Here is a 22141-nt window from a genome sequence, read left to right as displayed (position 1 = left end):
ACACCCCAGAGCACCAAACAATACAGTTTGTAGGGCTTGCTCAGCAGGGGGGATAGCTCAGTGGTTCGAGCATTGGCCTGCTAAACCCAGGGTTGTGACCTCAATCCTTGAGGGGGCCACTTAGGGATCTGGGGCAAAAATCTGTCTGGGGATTGGTCCTGCTTTGAGCAGAGGGTTGGATTAGATGACCTCCTGAGGTCCCTTCCACCCCTGATATTCTATGATTCTATGAAAGGCCTCTGGTGAGCTGCAGATAAAAATATTCCCAGTGTAAGGGTTAGAGGCAGCCCATGTTACTCTGGATTTACCAAGAACCCTTAACACCCAAGTGAGGCCTAGAGAAGAAAGGGGGTCTGCATGGCTCACTTAGAACACACTTCTCCAAACGGGGCCGGGCGGAGATTGGAGGAACATTCCTTTCATGCTACAAAAGGGCCTTCTATGTGGATAGCCTCGGAAACATCAGCAGAGCTCATTCTCGAACAGCGAGTGCCTTCCTCTCAGACAGCCCTTCGGCAGCCAGTCCTACCTCAGAGCAGCAGGCGGTTCCAAGACCACCACCCTAGACAGCAGTGGATCCAGGTGCCAGCAGGAAGCCAGCCTGAGATCCAGATGCTATTACTGGAAAAATACATTAGCGCTTGGCATCTGGTCTGTGCAGCTGCCAAGCACACCTCATCTGTGGCTACAGGTGCCGGCTATGTTGCTGGCATGCTGAGTGGAAGAGGAGGGGAGAGGAGAACATAACACCAGGAGAGGATGTGTTTTCAGCTTAGAGCTGCCCTTACATCAACATGCCTCGTGATTCCAGGGCTGCTCGGAAGGATCCAAGAGATGACTGCAGGGTGTGTTTGGTTTAAGCTGGGCTTGGAATATACAATTCTCCCCCCTCAAAATGCTGCCTGGCTCAGAGGAATGAGGCAATGGAGGTTCACAGCCACCGTCATTCTGGTATCGACAGCAAATGCGAGACCCTGAGCTAGGACTCTGGGTTCAAGTCCCAGCTCTGCCACAGATGCCCTGGGGTCTTTGGGCATGTTAATCCAGGACTGTCTGTGTCCCAGTATGAGCATGTGCAGCTCCTAACACAACAGGACCCAGATCTCTGTAGGGGCTAGCAGGCACTCCCAGGATGCAAATCATAAATGATGACAGACCCTAAAGAGGCAGGTCAGTTTGAGGCCGTTGGAGAGGGCTGCGGAGGGGCAGGTACAGCAGAGAAACAGTTTTACGCACAGTCAGGGAACTGCAGGGATCAGGAGGTTGCACCCCCGCTCCGCACCTACCCGAAAGAGCCCAGGACAAATCAATCCCTTCACCCCTCACTGTTCCCCACAGATCCCCCCCTTCATGGCCCTACCCCCATAGACTGCAATCCCCCACACATCTCACACAGGCCTTCCAACACGGGCACACACGCAGATGGCTTTGGGTCCCCTGAGACAGGCCCATGGCCACGGGCATGACTCTAATGCCTGTAGGGATGAGCGTGCACAAGGAACGCCACTCCCCTCTCGGCCTGCAGAGCAGGTTTCAGGCCCCATCCCTTGTACAAATTCCAGAAGACCCCAAGATCCTTAAATTGGTCCCTTTTGGTTTCATCTGGAGGGCCAGTAGCCTGAGAGACCCATTGCTCTGTTCCAAAGCCTGGTTGTCCATCTAGAACCAGTAGGAACCTGATGAATCTTCTTCATTCCCTCCACCACATCACCGTACTCCCTACAATTGGTCTGCCTCCCACAAACCCCCTCAGTTATCTCCTCCCACCCCAGCTTTTATTCTTCCCCAAAGTCTGAGTGGAGAGACACCAGGTACCTGGAAACAAGCAAGTCCTATGCACAAAACGTGCTGGCAAATCCTTTGGTAGGACAGCCGGTCTAGCCCAAACGTTCTGCTAGTTGAGAACAATTACTGTTCGGCTTGCTACAGATTCCTTTGGACCAGGGGTGAAAGTAACTTAAAGGACTTACCAGTACTCTGGAGTCCTTGGGAGGGGGTGGGGCCTCTACTGGAAGAGGCGGGGCCTTTAAATCCCTGGGCACTTTAAATCAGGATTTAAAGGGCCCGGGGCTGGGGCTGTGGTAGCAGCAGCTGGGAGCCCTGGGCCCTTTAAATCACCCCCGAGCTACCAGCTGCAGAGGCTGGGAGCCCTGGGCTGAGTTAAAAAGCCTGGGACTCCAGCTGCTGCTGCCGCAACGGAGCCCCAGGCACTTTAAATCACCTTTGGAGGGGGCCCTGACCTCTGGCGGAGCTTCAAAGGGCCCAGGGTTCCTCTGCAGTAGCGGCAGCCGGGAGCCCCTGGCCCTTTAAATCACCACTGGAGCCCCACTGCTGCTACCCCAGGGCTCCAGCAACGGGGCTCGGGTGCTGATTTAAAGGGCCCTGGAGGGTAGCAGCAGTGGGAGCCCTGAGCCCTTTAAATCGCCACCCAAGCCGCGCTGCCGGAGCCCCGGGGTAGCAGCAGCAGCTGGAGGCTCAGGCGGTGATTTAAAGGGCCCTGGGCTCCGGCTGCCGCTACCACCCCGGGCCCTTTAAATCGTCCCCGGAGCCCTGGGGTAGCGGCGGCAGTGCTCCAGCAGCAAGTTAAAGGGCCTGGGGCGGCAGCACCGGCCAAGCCTCTGGCCCTTTAAATCATCGCCTGAGCCCCGCCACAGCTACCCCAGGGCTCCAGCAGGCTCCGGGGATGATTTAAAGGGCCCAGTGCAGTAGTGGCTACCGGAGCCCCAGACCCTTTAAATAGTCCCCGGAACCCTGGTGCTGGAGCCCTGGGGAGGCGGTGGCAGGGCTCTGGCGGCTATTTTAAGGGCTGGGGGTTAGTGGCTGCTGCAGCCCTGGAGCCTTTAAATAGCCCCCGGAGCCCCACCACCGCTTTCCCAGGGCTCTGGGGACGACTGAAAGGGTCTGGGGTGGTAGCAGTGCCTCTCTGCTGCACTTATGTTAATGTGCATGTCCTTAGTGCAGAGGAACCAAACACCACGCAAAACATTTGACTTTCGTTCATATCAGTCTGCTGATGGGGTGAATTCTTAGCATCTGAGCTCAGTGACCTGGCTGAATTTCATATTGGCAGTCTGAGACCGACATGGTTTGCAGGGTTCATTGAGTGTATCCACTAGTCCCTAGTTGTACTAGTTCACAGTGACTCTGCCTACGTTCCCACAATAATCACGTGATAAAGGCATAAAGCAATGCACCTGTTACATTGCATTTAAAAGCCACTTGTGTTAGGTGGCAGTAGCAGCCTCCATGGCTAGCAGTCTGGCTAGGCAGGTGTGGTAAAGAAAGAGATGGGATGAAAAGGGGATGGGGATGGGGGAGGAGCAGTTGGGGAGACACAGAATCGCAGGGGGCAGAAGAGGGAGCTACCCTCTGCAGAGCTGGGACTGGCCCTACCTACTCCCCCCAGACACATCACAAGAAAGCAACTGGACTTCCCTGCTCCCTAGAGATCAAAAGCTTGAAGGGATGGGGTTATCCAGGGTCGGCAGCTCACATGGAGGAGACTCCACCTGCTACCATTCAAACTCCAGATGCCTCTGCACCCCAAACCTTCCAAAGGTTCCCCATCACTAGCTTGGGCTTGTTAGCGTTGAGAGCCGATTGGAGGGGGGAGGCTGGCTCCCCCTACTGGCCAAGTGGAACTCCCCACTGACATCATTAATATTATAAAACATTCGTGCAGTGCACCAAAGCGAAATCGGGCTGGGCAGAGATAGATCAGAGACGTCCCCTTGGCCAGCTGGAGATGATGGGGAGGCAGCGGGGCTAAAGGAGGCATTGGTCTGCATGAGAGCAAGGCTGCAAGGGGCTATATAGGCACGGGGCCCATTTGAACCCGCTGGAATTGCTGTTGACGGACTTTGGGCAAACCCTTACGGATACAAGTAGCCTTGCAGCGGCGTGTCCTTGCCTGTAGGCCTGCGAAGGGTTAAAGGACTCCCCTATTCTATTTAGAGTGTGTGGGAGAAGGCTTGTAGGGGGGGGGTGTAGTTTTGGAACTCCCCTTTGCTTTGCACACTTTGCTTTCTGGTTTGTTTGTGGGGCTGTCTAGCACACGGCACCGGTATAAGCTCACTGTAGGGTGACCTAGGAGGGCCCGTAATTGTCTGACTGAGGTTGGCAGGAGGCTTGACACTGACTTCGGCGGCAGCCGGACGGGGCTGTACATGTGTAGGGCTCCGCTGAGAAGGCAGAGAGACTTTTAGGCCTTTTCTCCACTGGAGAAGGAATTCCCGGTTCGTGTCGGTTGGTGTCAGTAGCGTGATTCTGTGTCTTGCTCATGCTGCTAGAATCCCTCTTCCTGTGGTTGACCCGGACTGAGCCTAAATCATGTTGGCTCAGTCATGCTCCTGCGCATGTGGGCAGCGGTCAGCCTTTGACACGGGACACACGTCCCCACCACTGGCTGCTCTGAGGGGTAGTGAAGAGAATTTCCCTCTTTACTCTCTGGTCTTGGTGAAACAGGGAGATCAGTTAGTGCTGAGGGGGAGAGGCAGGGGCGAGGCTGGGGAGGGGGCACGGATGATGGTTTAAATCAACAGTTCCCTTTTTAACAAAATGTTAGTCTTGAAAAGGTCTGCTCTGCATGTTGCCCAATAAACAAAACTCCTCCTTGGAAAAGAAATGCCTGTTTATAAAAGCGTCTCTCGAAATCCTCCTCCTAAAGCCTATCAGAGCAAAGTGTGTGCTAGAAATAGACGCATGAGTGACTGAGTCTGTTTTGATTCTCTTCTCTTCAACGACCAAGGAAATCCCTATGTACAAACATTTCGAGTTAAACCGTAACATCTGGAGCGCAGTAATTTTCTCTTGACGGTCCACATCAAACAGTGCTGTCGCACAGCCCTTGAAGATGAACAAATACTTCCCAAAGGAGAGCCCAGTCTTACAACTAGGGTACCAAGAGACCGGTGATTTAACTGCAAGATAATGCAGCAGCCATTCAGCCAAGCCTGACAAGTCCGCCTTATGAGAGTATTAGTATGGAATTATCACTCTTAATCAAATTCAAAGGGAAACAGATTTGTCCCAATTACTTTATGCAGGCCTTGAAATAGCCAGCTCAGAATTTATAACCCAAGAAGCCTATGCATCATTTGTAGGCAGATTTTTACCCAAGAAACTTCCCTTTTTCATGCAGCCAATTTGCTAAAATAAGCATCCAGCCATATATAGAGAAGTATGTTGGCACTCGCTTCAGTGGGGGATGACTGGATTCAGTTTTCCATGGAAGATGACAATTAAAATTGTTTGCTTTGGTAGAGCCCATCCTCTCTGGGGGGGCGTTCTGTGCTCTCCAAGTATGGAATGAAGCTAAGAAGCCCAGCTCCTTTCTTTCTAAATCTCACTTCCAGGTTCCATCGTATTAAAGACATGACTTAACTTTAATGTGTGTAACATAAATGGTATCGTAAAGAGGACGAATTAAAACAGCATGGGAACATTTGTCGTTTCAAGATGGGGAAATGCCAGAATTTATTTCCTCTTTGATTGTTTTTGTTTATACAGAGGATAAGCCCCAGCATTCCTCCACTACTGAATATTTAGCCTCTATTGCAATAATTGGGAATTCCACTTTTTTTTTTGTGTGCAAAGTTGTTATATTATATCCCCAAATAATCCATCTTGTCCAATCCATCTCGTACGTCGAAGATAAAGTTGGAGCTGAGTGGCTGCAGACATCTGGCGAAGGTTCATTACTTGTAATCGTGAGCCTCTCTGTTAATGTACCCCAGGAGAAAGGAGCTGACAGGCTGCATATTTCTGCAAACTGTTCCCAGAAAGAACCAATTTCCTGACATCCATGTGGTGTCAATAATGTAGGCATGAGATGGAGTAGTGCTTATGAAATATTAAATCTGCTTACAGGACCCAGCTATAAGCAAATTCAGACCACCTGGGAGAGGAGGTTTGCTGTGGGTATTCATACTTTGGCATCCATATGGCATATGTGAATGATATGCTCTAATCTATGTATTTTGGCTTATTTGCCACAAAACTTCCTGACAGTAGTACAGAAAGAAAGAGGGGGAGAGGGGGTGGTAAAACACATTTCTTCATGTTTAGGATTCAAACTGCTGGAATCACTGACATTATGAAATTTACTATCACGAGCGGCCAGAGGTCTTATTATTCATCAGCGAAAAAAAAGATTGATATTTCATGGCATTTGAATTAGCTCATTTTGGCCCTTGCCAATAAAAACAAAGCATTAGGGTTTTGATGTTTTAATATAATGATTTAATTCTCTCATTGATATTAGAATCCAGAAACCCAACAAATGCACAGACCCCATCAAAATTCTTTAGTCGAAACGAAGGCTCTTAAATCACTTCGGCACCCTGACCTTCTGTTTCACAGCATGTATTTTATGCCTGGGACTTTTCAAACAGGGATCCTGAACGTTACGAATGTAAAGTTTTTAGCTTACTAACCTGCATTCGGAAAGGTTGCCTAAATAAATAGAAAAACATCTGGGTTCTTTTTACTGGCAAAGGCAGCAGATACTTGACCTCCGAGCAGATTTTGAGACTTGAATATTAACATTGCCTTTTCACAGTACGGCTCTAATTTTCCACTGCTTGTGCACTGTGCCGCAGGGCCCGGCCTTCGGCACCACCACCAACCAGAGCGGGAAGGGCAGGCTCTGAGACGTAGCAGCAGTGGGGGATAAAAACATGCGTGGGGGGAACGTGCATGCTGCCGACATTGAACTCCACAGAGGGACCCAATCCTCTACTTGGTGCATTCTACGGGGCGAAATCCTGGCACCCTCAAAATCAGCAGCAAAAGTCCCCTTGGCACCAATGGGGCCAGGATTTCACTCTGGGGGGGTTGTCATGGACAGCAATGAATGCAGGAGCGAGCCAGGGAAGAGGGGCCTGCTCACACTCTGGGGGTCTGACCCAAAACAGGCTCCAGCAGGCTGCTATTTGCCCAGTGCCCCTGCAGCAGCGTGCACAGAAGGGCTGGGAGCAGGCAGAGCTGGAATCTACCCAGCCCCTGAGCGCTGGCCAGCTCAGCTGAGTCATCACTGGCAGTAGTTGATTACTCACCCCCTAACTCACCCAAGAGGAAAGGGAGAGCAAGGGAGCAATTGTAACTCTTGTAAAGACCCAACCTAGAGACTCCATCCAGTAAAAAAACAACAACATGCCCCTCCCATCCCCAGCAATAAAATAACTGTATTGAAAGTGGTGCTGAAATACTGCAGTCAAGTGCACCTGTAGGGTGACCAGATGATCCGATAGTTAACCCTTGGTCCCACATCCCGATCAATGTACGATCGGGAAGCCATTTGTCCTGATATTCAGGTAAGGAGGCGAGCGGGAAGGAGGTGCCGACTCCGTGGGTGCTCCAGGGTTGGAGCACCCAAAGGGGGAAAATTGCAGCCAAGCTCCCCCCTCCTCACCTCCTTCTCCCCCCTTTACCCCAGTGCGCCATGTCCCAGCTCCTCCCCCCCCCAGCACTTCCCGCCGCCTAACAGCTGTTTGGCGGCGCTTAGCACTTTCCAGGAAGGAGCGGGGAGGAGCGGGGATGCAACGTGCTCAAGGGAGGAGGTGGAGAAGAGGCAGGGCAGGGGCAGGGACTTGAGGGAAGGGGGTGGAATGGGGCGGAGCGAGGGCGGATGCTTGGGCGGGAAGAGGCGGGGTTCAGGCAAGCACCCACCCGGCAGAGGGGAAGTTGATGCTGTAGGGGTGAGTGGCGGCTGGGCAGGGAGGTGAAGAGGCTAACTCCTTCTTTGCATCTTCCCTTTGCTGGGGGGCCAGGTCACCCCTCAGCACAGCTTAAATCAGCCACTGGGCTGCTCTAATCTGAACTCACCTGCCTGCAGCCCCATCTAAGGCTATGTCTACACTGCAGATGGAACCAATTCTCCCAGCCCAGGTAGACAGACTAGCACCAGCTCAGCTCAAGCTAGTGCTCTAAAAATAACAGTGTGGCCGTTGTGGCTTTGGCGGCCAGCGCATAGGTTCTTGAGCCCATCTCACCCCCGGGATCTGTGCTTGGGTGGCTAGCCTGAGTCTCTGCAAGAGTCAGGATCTCCACACTCCTATTTTAAGTGCGCTAGCTTGAGCCAGGCTACCTTGAGTCTGTCTACTTGGGCTGGGAGGATCACTCCCACCTGCAGCATATACCTTCAGCTGTTCCAGCAGGTGTTAATAGACAGGACATAGGAATACTCCAGGAATGCCTCCACCATCCTCCCTGCACCTGGGCTCCTTCTAGGGGTGGCACAGAGTTGGTTATTCTGAACCTACATCTTCCAGACACTCCCCCTTCCCAGGGGGAGCTAGCACAGAGGAGCCATAGGGTGTCCATTGTGCCTGTTTCAGGCCCAATGTCTATAGAAGCTGCTGCTGCTGCACCTCATCCCTACATGGCCCACAATGCAGCCATAGATGTCTGACTGAGTATCATCCAGTGGAGAAGGAGAGGAAAGCAGTGGAGTCAGGAGACAAGAGGAGTGTTGGAGGAAGTGATGGGAAGAGAGGAAGGTGTAGGGGGGCAAATGGAAGGAAGGAATTGGAAAAGGGACAAGGAAACTTCTTGATGTGGTTCTTTAAAGAGGAACCTCTGCTGCCCAGGCAGACAGCAATAGAAGAGATGCAGAGACCTGCTCTTTCAACCTTCCCAGTTTTTTTATTTAAAGTTTAGCTGGCTGATTTCTGAAGTCCAGGTTGAAGCTTTCAGAGTCAGCCTGGGCCTCTCTAAAACTGCTGTAGGGTCCTGAACCCTCAACACCCTCCGCCACCCATTTCATTATTGTTTTATTAGCCATTACAAGTCATATTTCAACCTACTATGGATCTGGCAGCACTGAATCTGACTGCCCTTATCCTAACTGGACTGGGCTCTTACAGGTTTCCCAAACAGTGACCAGAAGACGATAATCCTAGTTCAGAATTCTGCACAAACATCATAGACTCACAGAAGAGTAGGGTTGGAAGAGACCTCAGGAGGTCATCTAGTCCAACCCGCTACTCAAAGCAGGACCAATCCCCAACTAAATCATCCCAGCCAGGACTTTGTCAAGCCGGGTCTTAAAAACCTCTAAGGATGGAGATTCCACTACCTCCCTAGGTAACCCATTCTAGTGCTTCACCACCCTACTAGTGAAATAGTGTTTCCTAATATTCAACCTAAACCTCCCCCACTGCAACTTGAGACCATTGCTCCTTGTTCTGTCATCTGCCACCACTGAGAACAGCCTAGCTCCATCCTCTTTGGAATCCCCTTTTAGGTAGCTGAAGGCTGCTATCAAATCCCCCCCTCACTCTTCTCTTCTGCAGACTAAATAAGCCCAGTTCCCTCAGCCTCCCCTCGTAAGTCATGTGCCCCAGCCCCCTAATCATTTTTGTTTTCCTCCGCTGGACTCTCTCCAATTTGTCCACATCCCTTCTGTAGTGCGGGGCCCAAAACTGGACACAATACTCCAGATATGGCCTCATCAGTACCGTATAGTGGGGAATAATCACTTCCCTCAATCTGCTGGCAACGTACCTACTAATACAGCCCAATATGCCGTTAGCCTTCTTGGCAACGAGGGCACACTGCTGACTCACATCCAGCTTCTCATCCACTGTAATCCCCCAGGTCCTTTTCTGCAAAACAGCCACTTAGCCAGTTGGTCCCCAGCCTGTAGCCGTGCATGGGATTCTTCCATCCTAAGTGCAGGACTCTGCACTTGTCCTTGTTGAACCACTTGTCTTTGTTTGGTCCAATCCTCCAATTTGTCTAGGTCACTCTGGACCCTATCCCTACCCTCCAGCGTATTTACCTCTCCCCTCAGCTTAATGTCATCTGAAAACTTGGCGAGGGTGCAATCCATCCCATCATCCAGATCATTAATAAAGATGTTGAACAAAACTGGCCCCAGGACCGACCCCTGGGGCACTCCGCTTGATACCGGCTGCCAACTAGACATCGAGCCATTGATCACTACCCGTTGAGCCCGACAATCTAGCCAGCTTTCTATCCACCTTATAGTCCATTCATCCAATCCATACTTTTTTAACTTGCTGGCAAGAATACTGTGGGAAACCATATCAAAAACTTTGCTAAAGTCAAGATATATCACATCCACCACTATCCCCATATCCACAGAGCCAGTTATCTCATATAGAAGGCAGTCAGGTTGTTCAGGCATGACTTGCCCTAGGTGAATCCATGTTGACTATTCCTAATCACCTTCCTCTCCTCCAAGTGCTTCAAAATGGATTCCTTGAGGACCAGCTCCATGATTTTTCCAGGGACTGAGGTGAGGCTGACCGGTCTATAGTTCCCCGGATTCTCTTTCTTCCCTTTTTTAAAGATGGGCACTATATTTGCCTTTTTCCAATCATCCAGGACCTCCCTCGATCACCAGGAGTTTTCAAAGATAATGGCCAAAGCTAAACAAAACATTCTCAATGGGAGAGCCATGTGGACTTGCCTCACTGTCGGTTCCCATAGAGGCAGGGGACGTTGACTGGTTGGCCTGGTCACAGCATTGTGTTAATCCTTGATGCCCTTTCATGGATGAGGTTTAGGATTTCTCCTCTCATTCCATTTGGAATTACAATACAATTCCTTTTAATCATGAGTCTGTTTAATTGCTCAATTGTCCAAACACCGCAAAGTAGTCTCTTGTCACTTCCTTAGTGTCCTTTAGATGCTTGGGCCAGACACCCCTCAATGTAATTTAAAACTTCCCAAAGTTGTATGTCTGTCGAGTTTGCTTTTTGTAGCTTGTCTAGTCTCTTTTCTGATGTGTCCACAGCATCCACATCTGCTTTTACGTCATCTCTGAGCTCATGGGTGGTTGAGTGCAATGCTGGGCTCTGTGAAAAAGTGTCAGCTACTCTCAGATTTTTCCCAGGAACATATTTAGCAATAGCATTAACCTTAACAATAGACATTGGCATCTCAGTTAATTATACTAGTTATAAAGCAAAATGGAAAAATACAAACTTATGTGGATCTTAAAAGACTTAATGAAGCAGTTGTGAGAGAAAAGTTATCCTCCCAACACTGGATGACTTCCCCACCCAAAGTGAAAGGAGCTATAATGTTCTCCAAGCTGGAGGCCTTGGAGTGGGTTTGGCATAATCCCTTTAGCCAAAGAAAGTGTTGAACAGACTACATTTTCACACTCTTTCATAGAATCATAGAATATCAGGATTGGAAGGGACCACAGGAGGTCATCTAGTCCAACCCCCTGCTCAAAGCAGGACCAATCCCCAGGCAGATTTTTGCCCCAGATCCTGAAATGGCCCCCTCAAGGATTGAGCTCACAACCATGAGTTTAGCAGGCTAATGCGCAAACCACTGAGCTATCCCTCCCCTCTTTGGAAGACTTTGCTTTCAAAGATTACCTTTTGGGATTGCCAGCCTGAGAACTTTTACAGGTAACAGTGTGGACTGGATTTGTTTACACTGATAACTGATCATAAATCACTTGTAACCCTCATCACTGGAAAAGACCTGGATCAAACACCATGCTGTGGACTCAAAGATTTTCTTGATTATGCTCCATTTTCTTTTACTCAGTTTCCACTTTATGAAGTAATGGGATAGAAATCCTGCAAGGTGTATATACACTATATGGTTCAGCATTGTCTCAATGTTATTTGTACTGGATCTTCTTTCAAAAGACATATCACCAAATATTCCATCCAGTTCTTCCACCTTTCTCACTAGGCCCATCATGGCTGCCATGTTACAGCTGAGAAGGTTATTGGTCTGTGGTCCTTTCATTACATACACTCTGAATGCATAGCTTTTATCTTTGAGAATTGTTTCTGTGGTGAACTGGCCCATACAGTTCAGAATACCTCCAAGGCTAGTCAGAGCTGTGTCAGATGACTTCAGCTGTGTGAGGGGTTGAAGGAGATTGTAAGTTCCTTCTGAGGAGACTATGACATCAGCTCCTGAATCAAATTTAAAGTCAATAGTCTTGCCGTGAATATTCAGTTTCACTCTCTAGGCAAGTTCTATGTCATCATAAGTAATAGATCCCAGAAACAAGGGCTCTTGGTTGTCTGTAATTAGTCAACGCCCTGGCTGCTTTAGTGCAGCAAACAACTGAAAAATGTCCATATTTCATGTATTTAGTACACCATGTGCCTCTGGCTGGACATGAATCATCTCTTGGAATGTGACTTTTTCCACACCTTGTGCATGTAGTCTGGAATTTGTCTCTCTTAACTCAAGAGTTGTTTCTCCTTGCTTCAGGGGTTTTATGACAATGACTTTTAACACTCAAGTGTCTGTTTACAGTTTCTAAGCTAGTTTGGGGCTTTTCAAGTTTGTCAAGTTGCTCTAGGTTTTGCTGTCTCACCAGTTCAGACTGCTTTGCTTCCTGTATAGATGTGGCTAAGATTAAATCTTTCATCAGCCATAGCTGCTGTGAAAGGTTTTTATCTGTTAACCGAATAACCAGCCTATCTCTGATATTTTCATGTTTTGCATTCCCAGCAATGTATGCAGAGCTCTTACAAAACATTCAGCATTTTCCAATGGTTCTTGAATTCTCTAATGGAAACATATTCTTTCATAAACCACATTTCTCTGGGGTATAAAGTATGCATCAAACATAGCCAGAACCCTTTCCCAGTCACCTTTGTGACCATCTTCAGTGACGGATGTAAAGATCTGCTCTGCCTGCTTCCCCATCGCATGAATTTAAAAAGATACCTGTATATCTCCAGTTTCTTTGTGTAGTCTGCCATCTGAAATCTTTCAAGATACTACTTCCAGTCTGTCCATTGTGAAGACGTGTCATATTAGGTCTACTGATTTAGTTATTTGGTGTTAATGTTGGTTTCCTGCTCTCTTGCTCCAGAGGGGCTGCTGGTAACTACTCAGCAGGGGATGAGGATGTGCTGGATTATACAACCGATCTCCTTGTGCACTCCCCAGCCTCACATCAGTAGGAATATTGCTCATTTTCTCCCCTCTGAGTTCTGCTTGGTTGAGAGCATCTAGCCCATATGGATAAAATCCAAGAGGTCTGAGTCAATCCTCTTACTTCTTGGAGGCCCTCAAGATAGTTTTCCCTCATGTAGCATCCACATGCCTCACACTGTTGTTCTCTGGCTAGAAAGGCTGGCATGGGCTATCACATGTCCCTGTTGGGCAAGGCTAAGAACCCCTGTTTTCCCTCCATCCATATCCCTCCCCCTCAGAGGAGACTAAGTCGGGAATTTGAACCCAGTCCTCATGGTCAATAGTATGCAGCCAGCTACCAAGCTAGCAAAATGTTTCCTTTGCTTGTCTGAAAATAAAGTCTAACGTCCCTTTGCAGACACTTAACCAGCCCTGAGACAGCTGGCAAGATGCATGGTCCAGATCTGACAGAAAGCGGTGTGAAACGACGCTGTGTAAAGTACCTGGGACACACAAACCGCTGAGTCCTGAACGTTTCATTTTCCCAGGAGCTGGAAATAAGCAATAGGCTGACAGAGCAAAGACGCTGAAAGCATCACATCAAGGAAGCGTGTGAGCACACAGCAGTGCTTTACATGAAGCGGCTAAACAATTTATCCCTTTTATTTAGGGAGCCAAATTCTGTCCTGGTTTATGCTTACATTTAAACTACCACCTAACTGTTAGGAAAAGCTAGGATGCTGATATTAAAGTGGTAATGTAAGTAGGTGTCATAGGGTCTCCTCACCACTAGTGCGCCGCCTCCTGATCGCGCCGGGAATTAGCTAATTCCAGCTAGATGCCTCCTGTCTGTCTCTCGCCGCATGCCTTGTCTTCTCTTCCTGGCTCTCAGTGTGGCAAGATGCTCTGTGTTCATGGCTCAGCCCTCTAGCCAAGTTACACGTACCCTCCCCTTCCAGGGTATCAATGTCTCTTCTTACGCACAGGCCCTGGCAGTCTTCCCATTCACTGCCCAGTCAGTGCCACTTCCCCAATGGCTGGCAGGGTGATCCAGGCCCACTCTCTACTCTGGGCTTCAGCTCAGGGACCTTCTAATCAGCAGCCAAGGTCGGTTCCATTCTGGACTTAGTGCCTTATACCTGAGCCTTTCCTTGCCCTTCTGGCTCCCTCCTTCTCTGAGTTTGCCAGCTCCAAAACTCCCTCCTCCCAGGGAGTGACTGCAGACTACTTCCCTGCAGCCCCCTCTCTGCTGCTCACTTCCTGCCTTTAGAAACCCAGCCCAGCTCAGTCCTTCTCAGCTGGGCTCCCTCATTATTCAGTTAGCGGATTACTTAAACCACCTGATTTCCTTCAGCTGTGGCCTGTCTGATTTATTGGTCCCCTTTTTAGCCTGCATTAACCCTTTCAGGGCAAGTGTGGAGTGAACACCCCCTCGCAATAGGGAAGAGCAACATGTATACATGGAAATAGCTTTTGCAACAAGTCTGAGGCCTACTAGAGTCTAGCAGTTAGCGTCAGGCCTGATCAGTTAGCATACGTTACCCTCTTAATCTAGGGTAAGAGAGGCAAGGTGGGTGAGCTAATATCTTTTATTGAACCAACTTTTGTTCAAGAGTAAAAGAGATTACTTCACCCACCCTGTATCTCTAGTATCCTGAGACCAACACAGCTATTGCATCATTGTCTGCAAATGTGAGGCAGTTTCAAAATCAGCCCCCAACTGCTGCCTGGCCCAGTTGAGTCTCTTGTTTCCATGGCATTTCTGCAGTTCTGTACCATCTTCTTATACCACTGCCCCCTTGTGAAGTAGATCCACAGCACTGGGGAGACTGGCAGAGATGGAGGGTCCCTGTGGCTGGATAGAAGTGCTGATGAGATCAGGACATGAGTGAACTAGGAGTCAATTGACAGGGAGAACAGGCAGGGTGGTTTAGAGGCTGTGGCACTATTAGGAGACAGGGTGAGGGAAAGAAGGAAGAGGGGTGTGTGACATTCCCCAGGGTGCAACCTGGACTGCTTTGTCCCTTAAGCCGTCAGCCTGGGGTGCCGTTTACACTGTTTTGCTGTGAACAGCGACTAGTATGTAAAACCACTTCCAGCTAATCCATGAATGCTATGCCCCGCCATCCGTGAATTACATAGAGGGCAACCCCTACATATACCTCAATCCTTGCCCCCCAGAATGTGTGTCTTGTACTGTTCAGTAGCCCGCTGGACAGCACAAGCTCATAAATAGTCCGCCATTCAAACAATCGGTAATGACTATGCACCAGCCCTATGGACCCAAGTAGAGATTTCCCCAACACTTCAATCAAACACACTGGTTTAGAGAAAACAATAAAAACAAGTTTATTAACTAGAGAAAGATAGATTTTAAGTGATTATAAGAGGTAAGGCATAAGAGTCCGAGTTGGTTACAAAAGAAATTAAAAGATAAAACCGCAAGCTAATTCCTAAACGTTACCAAGCTAACTGGTTTTTATAGCAAATATTTTTGTCACCACAGCAGATGCTGCAGACAGTTCACAGTTCTGAGTTCACGGTCTGGATTTCCTTTCAGCATGGGGCCACGCCCCTTAGTTCAGTGGTCTTCACGTATTCGTTGGTGTTATGAGCAGAGATATATAAGGTGGAGCAGAGAGGTGGTGTAGCAAGGTGGAGTGGCCACCTCCTGACGCTGACAGGGAGGAACCACTCCCCGCCCCCCAGTGGATGGAGCCAGGCTGGGCCCACCCCTTGCACCAGAAGCAGAGGGGTGGAACAGGAAGTATAAGAGGCAGGGAAGGAGTTTGACACTGGTACCATGCTGCTGCCTCTTGAACCAGGGACCAAGCTGTCTCAACCCCAGCCTCTGGAGACATATTCTGAGAAGCTGCTGCCAGGCGAATACCTGGAGGAGCGGCTGGATCTGCCAGCTGCCAAGTACTCCGAGGAGTCTGAGGGCCCATGAGCAACAAAGCCCTACAACCAGGTCGGGGTAGGAACTAGTCCAAAGACACCAGACATTAGCCTGGTTGTGTTGCTGAAACCACGGTCACTGTGTTTTGGCAGGATCCCCACTGACCAGTGCCAGGATTTCCCGCCACTATTGGGGCCCTGGGCTGGGACTCGATGGAGCAGGGTGGGCCCAGGTCCCCTTACCCCCGAGTGCCAACCCCACCCTTGGGGTTGCAGGCTACTCACCTTAGGCCGGACGGCCTGCACCTGTTTGCTGCCTGCCCCAGCCGGAGAGCTGGGCCATAGACTGCTTTTGCTCTGCCCTGCCCAGAGGGCTGAGCTTAACCATGCTTGCTGCCTGCCCCAGCCAGAGGGCTGCCTACAGATTGTTATTGCTCTGCCCTACCCAGAGGGCTTGAGCCAGACTGTGATGATTGTCTGCCCCAGCCAGGGGGCTGGGCTAAAGGCTGCCAATTTCCCTGTCCCAGGGAGCCAGGGCCCTAGACCAGGGGTCGGCAACCTTTCAGAAGTGCTCTGCCGAGTCTTCATTTAGTCACTCTAATTTAAGGTTTCGCGTGCCAGTAATATATGTTAATGTTTTTTAAAAGGTCTCTTTCTATAAGTCTATAATATAGAACTAAACTATTGTTGTATGGAGCCCCCCGGACCGGTGGTCAGGACCCGGGTAGTGTGAGTGCCACTGAAAATCAGCTTCCGTGCCACCTTCGGCACCCGTGCCATAGGTTGCCTACCCCTGCCCTAGACTATTTACTGATTTACCAAGCTACTCCCCTGTGGATCAGCTCTCAGCCGCTGGGCAGCACGGGGAGGCGGAGTGTCCTCCCTTTGAGATGGACAGGAAGGAACCACTCCAAGTCACTACAGGTGATTAGAGACCTCTTTCTACCCTTCTTATACTCCAACTCTTTATGCTGAAAAAATCTCCCTTTGCTGGTGAATGTCCGATTGTGATGGGCTGGATCACAGAAACCCCCTTGGGGCTGCCAACTGATGTGCCAAGACTAATTCTGCCCCTGCTTTCCCTGCCAGCTTGGGATTCCAGAGCCCTGCCTGGTTGTGCCAGATATGCTTGCCAGCCACAAACACAGACCCATGTCTGAATCACATCCCACAAACTGCAAGCTTAACTGAAAGCAGCCTAAGAAGTGTTCCTGTCTTTAACATTCAGGTGCCCAACTCCCAATGGGATCCAAACCCCAAATAAATCTGTTTTACCCTGTATAAAGCTTATACAAGGTAAACTCATACATTGTTCACCCTCTATAACACTGATAAAGAAATATGCACAGCTGTTTGCTCCCCACCCCCGGTATTAATACATACTCTGGGTTAATTAAAAAGTGATTTTATTAAATACAGAAAGTAGGATTTAAGTGGTTCCAAGTAGTAACCGACAGGACAAAGTGAATTACCATGCAAAATAAAATAGAACACGTAAGTCTATGCCTAATACAGTAAGAAAACTGAATACAGCTAAAACCTCACCCTCAGAAGTGTTCCAGTAAGCTTCCTTTTTACAGACTAATCTCCTTCTAGTCTGGGTCCAGCAATCACTCACACCCCCTGTAGTTACCGTCCTTTGTTCCAGTTTCTTTCAGGTATCCCTGGGGGTGGAGAGGCCATCTCTTGAGCCAACTGAAGACAAAATGGAGGGGTTTCCCAGGGGTTTAAATAGACTTTCTCTTGTGGGTGGACACCCCTCCCTCCCCCTGTGTAGAATCCCAGCTACAAAATGGAGTTTTGGAATCACATGGGCAAGTCACATGTCCATGCATGACTGAGTTCCTTACCAGCCAAGCCACATTCCTGGGAAAGCTCAGATGTGGATTGGCTTCTCTAAGTTCATTGTTGGCTTAAGGTTTTCTTGATTGGACACTTACTGAGAATAGTCTTTTCTCAGGAAGCTGACCAACTGCTTCACTGAGGCTTTAAAATTAAACAAGTACATAGCCAATATTCATAACTTCGAATACAAAAATGATACGTGCATACAAATAGGAGGAAAGTATTCAGTAGATCTTAACCTTTACAGAGATGTGTTGCATGGCATGTGTAGCATAAAACATATTCCAGTTATGTCATATAGACATTCAAAAGCATATTCCCATAAAGCATTATGGAGTGCGAAGTCACACCCATTAAACCAGCAATGGTTTTTTAGCACCTTACTGGCCTTTGTCTCTAAGAAAGTAGTTTGTGGGCACCACCCAGAATGACAATATACTTCAGTAACAATCCTATAGCAAAATACCATAATTTTACATACAGCGACGTCACACGCCCCTTAGTAGGACAATGATGCTCAGCAGATTGAGCTTTCAAATGATACCTCACAGGGCATACTTTATACAAAACATATCCTAACCATATAAAAGGGCTGAACATGGAGTATAGGGTGTCCCATGGGGTAGGGGGTGTCACAGGGTGCCTATGTAGAAAAATGTTTTTAAACATTAGCCGCAAAATTCTGCCATTCTGCTATGCATGCCCTGAAAGTCAGTGGGAGCTGTGTGCATGAGGCTGAGGTGGAATTCATACCTAAATGCTTCCTTTGTATTCACCTAGCAAGGAGATGGGCACCTGGGCTGTGATTATCATCTTTTGTTTATCTATAAAGTTTTCACCCACGTTCATTCTAATGGCGCTGGCCAGCTGACTGCAGAGCTGTGTTTCTCCTTTATAGCATGTTAGCTGTCATTCGGTTCCTTCCAGAAGAAAAGCTGTAGCCTGTCTGGGAGCAGGTGACACCCACCCTTTCCCTCTTTGCCCATCCCCCAGGGAGAAACAGAGCTAATGCAGGTGTTCATTCCTTGGCACCTTGGTGGGATGGTTCATTCCAACACCTTAAATGACATTGTCCAATCAAACTGCCTTTTCCATAGCAGGCTCCCAATCTTCAGTGCATGGGGAAGGGAACAGAGTCCCTGCAGCCCCTTCTGATCCATCCCTGCAGCTCCCTGGCATATGTCATTGATTACTAAGGTTTCTTCGTGACCCTGTGAGGGAGTGTGGGCAGATAAACATTTCTTTACATCAGCTCCCTGTGTTTATGCTGCCGTAACCATTGCAGGTGATGCGTGCTGGCAGCTTCCCTGGCAGCTGTGACTTCTCTCCCATTAGCAATCTGAGAATGTAACTACAGTTATCATGCCTCAGAATAGGAGCAGGGACTTGCATTCAGGCCACGCTCCACGTGTCTCCATGAGCTTCTTTGAAGGAAAGTCACCAAGCCTCTGACATCTCATTTCTGGACACATTGCAGTCAATGTAATTGAGCAGTTCAGTCCCTCAGTACCAGTGTAGCCTGGTCCCATTGTGTTCTGTTCCAGTATAACTGCATTATGGTTATAATCCTGGGCTGTAATCAGTGCTACTGCCTGCCTGCCTCTGTCTGACCCATCCAGTTAGCTCCAATTGTCAGGAGCTGACAGCCGTCCAATCCTTTGGGCCAGATCCTGCCAGGGTGCTGAGTGCCCTCAACTCCCAGTGGAACCCTGCATCCTTTTGGGATGTTAGCCTATAAATTAAAACAAGGACCTTCAGCACCAAAGCATGGCCCTTTCCCATTAGAGCTAAACAAATAGTTCTATTAGCTTGACAGCAGTAGCGGGCTGTTATCTTCTATAGAGACTAGAGGAGGACATTGCACACGTTTTACAAGCATGTGATACAGGTTGATCATGATTTCCCCTGCAAGTCCTCTGATGCAGTATCAGACAAATTTTAGTCCATACATTCACCTCTAATAAGAGTTCTTCTTGTCATTTATTACTTGTATCACTTCTGTAACTCTTTCCATCCTCAAAGTGCTCTGCAAATACCCAAAAAAGTTAGGTAAGTCTCCAAATTTCATGTTTGCAGGTTATCTCAAAGAAGGAAACTCATCCACCAAACCAGAAATTAAAAAATTCAGTGCAGCTGGAACACCAATCAATACAAGAGAAGAACTTCACAATGAAGGCTGAAATGTACCATGGTTCACCTCATCAATGTAGCCAATTTGTCTCCATTTACAGAAGCTGAGGACCTGACCTTGTATGTCTTCCCACCGCTTGGGAACAACGGCGTATCCCTTAGCCACTTTCTTCATGTGTACCAGCAGCAAAGAATCCTGTGGCACCTTATAGACTAACAGACATTTTGCAGCATGAGCTTTCGTGGGTGAATACCCACTTCTTCGGATGCAAGTAGTGTCCGAGATTCATGTGTCCCGTTATGCCTCGGTGTTGGAGGACGCAGCATGGTACATTTCAATCTTGCTTGATTTTGTTAGGTTATGTCAAAGTATTTTTAATGCCTCTTCTGGAGTATAAATAAATGTTATCGGGTTTTAGCTCATGGAGCTATCTTTGCAAAGAACAGCATAAACCAAAATAAGTTTAGGCATGGCCTTCTGGTCTGTTTTGTCCCTCATAGGACTCCATAGTTGGCAGCTAGGGAACTTTCCCAGACCTTGTTCACTGCAGACCTTGGGACTGTCCATTTGATTTATATATTCCTTGTTCATGATATACACATTTCTTCTATATAGCATTATTACTGTGGTTATAATTCTCTTTATAACTAGAAATGGACCTTTTTTTTACTTAAATGTTTATTCAAATAGGTTCACACACAACTTCACTGTTAATTAGACTGAATTGTCCATGATTTCTAGCTTTTAAAGCCGCTTGTGATTTTTCAGTGAACAAATCTATGCCACTGTTTGCATTGTTAGATAGATTCATAAATTTTATGACCGTTTGTTATGTCCTCATACAACCAGAGAACGGCTTTCCATTTATGTAGTGTTTTGTTGCTGGTTATGAGAAACAGATTACCCTGCTCATTAATTCAGAATGAGCCTGTTTTCTCTGCCTTTTTACTTCTGATCTGATAAACTGTAAAGTCAAATTTACCAGTGCTTAAACTTCAAATGATTGATGTTGCAGCAAAGCCTAATAACAGAAAAGCCACTAAGATATGTGTGAAAAATGAAATCTGATAACATTCAGAAAGATCACATAACAAAATCTTAAATCTGATAGTATTCTGAAAGCGCCCACATAACTAAATCATAAATCACTACAACAAAAACATGGGTTATGGTTAGTTAACAGCCACATTGTACAGCTATAGTTGTAATAATTTCCCATTACAGCGAGAACAAGGCTGTCATAGTCTGAATTATGATCGATAGCTTCACACTGAAAATATGCAGTCATTGGGGCACAACTACTCTAAGACGAGAATCATGGTATCTATTCAAAAGCAAGATCAGTAAGGCAGGAGATGAGATTTTTTTGCCCATTATTGTTTGAACAAACAGGGCCTTATTCAAAGCAGCTGAAGTAATTGCAAAGATTCCCATTGACTTCAGTGGGCTTTGGCTCAGGCCCATTCAGAAATTAGGGGATAACTCAGGATTACTCTGGGGTTAGAGGAAATACATCTTAAACACGGCGTCCACTGTGATTGCATTGGCCTCGTTAGCACTACAAAAGTAATCAACTGTTGAGAATAGGCCACTTCTACCTTAATTGAATTGGTCTCGTTAGCACTGACCCCCCACTTGGTAAGGTAACTCCCATCTTTTCATATATGTGTGTGTGTGTGTGTGTGTGTATATTGCTTACTGTATTTTTCACTCCATGCATCTGATGAAGTGGGGTTTAGCCCATGAAAGCTTATGCCCAAATAAATGTGTTAGTCTCTTAGGTGCCACAAGGACTCCTCGTTGTTTTATCTTAAATACAGTTTGCATTCAGTGGCCAAGCTTGCTGCCATTACAAAGGAGTCCTGGCATATCCCATAGAATTAGGATCAACCAGAAGCTTCGGCTGAATTGGATTCCTCTGAAATGAAAGAGATGCATTGATTTACCAGTCAAGCCAGTGTCTTTACTAACTCCCACAATTTCATCTAGGAAAGCAAACTCCCAAATCAAGCGAGTGCTTGCGCCATCATAGTGATACTTGGTGCTGTCTTTTTATTTTACTACAACAGTTTAAAAAAAATGGTGACTGCTAACCAATTTTGGATCAGTTTCAATTACATGAGGTTTATGGGGAAAATGTAAAGGCATGGAGTGAAATCGTTCTGTGAAGATGTGCATGTCTCCTCTCCCATGAGTGGAAGTGGCCTGCTCCATTCTGCCCCCTGGCTGCAGAATGGCAGGGGGAGTTCTTAGCAGAGCATTGGTGATTGGCAGTGAAGGACAAAACCAAGCCATGGCCATGGAGTAAGTGGGCGCCGGTCTCACCAATACACACTTATGTGTATGTGGACGCCTGGCCCAAACAATGGTCCTGTATGCAGGCAAATCACTCTACTC

The sequence above is a fragment of the Mauremys reevesii genome, linkage group 4 (genome assembly GCF_016161935.1).
Source record: "Mauremys reevesii isolate NIE-2019 linkage group 4, ASM1616193v1, whole genome shotgun sequence".
NCBI classification, from domain to species: Eukaryota; Metazoa; Chordata; order Testudines; family Geoemydidae; genus Mauremys; species Mauremys reevesii.
This window is presented reverse-complemented; position numbering follows the sequence as displayed.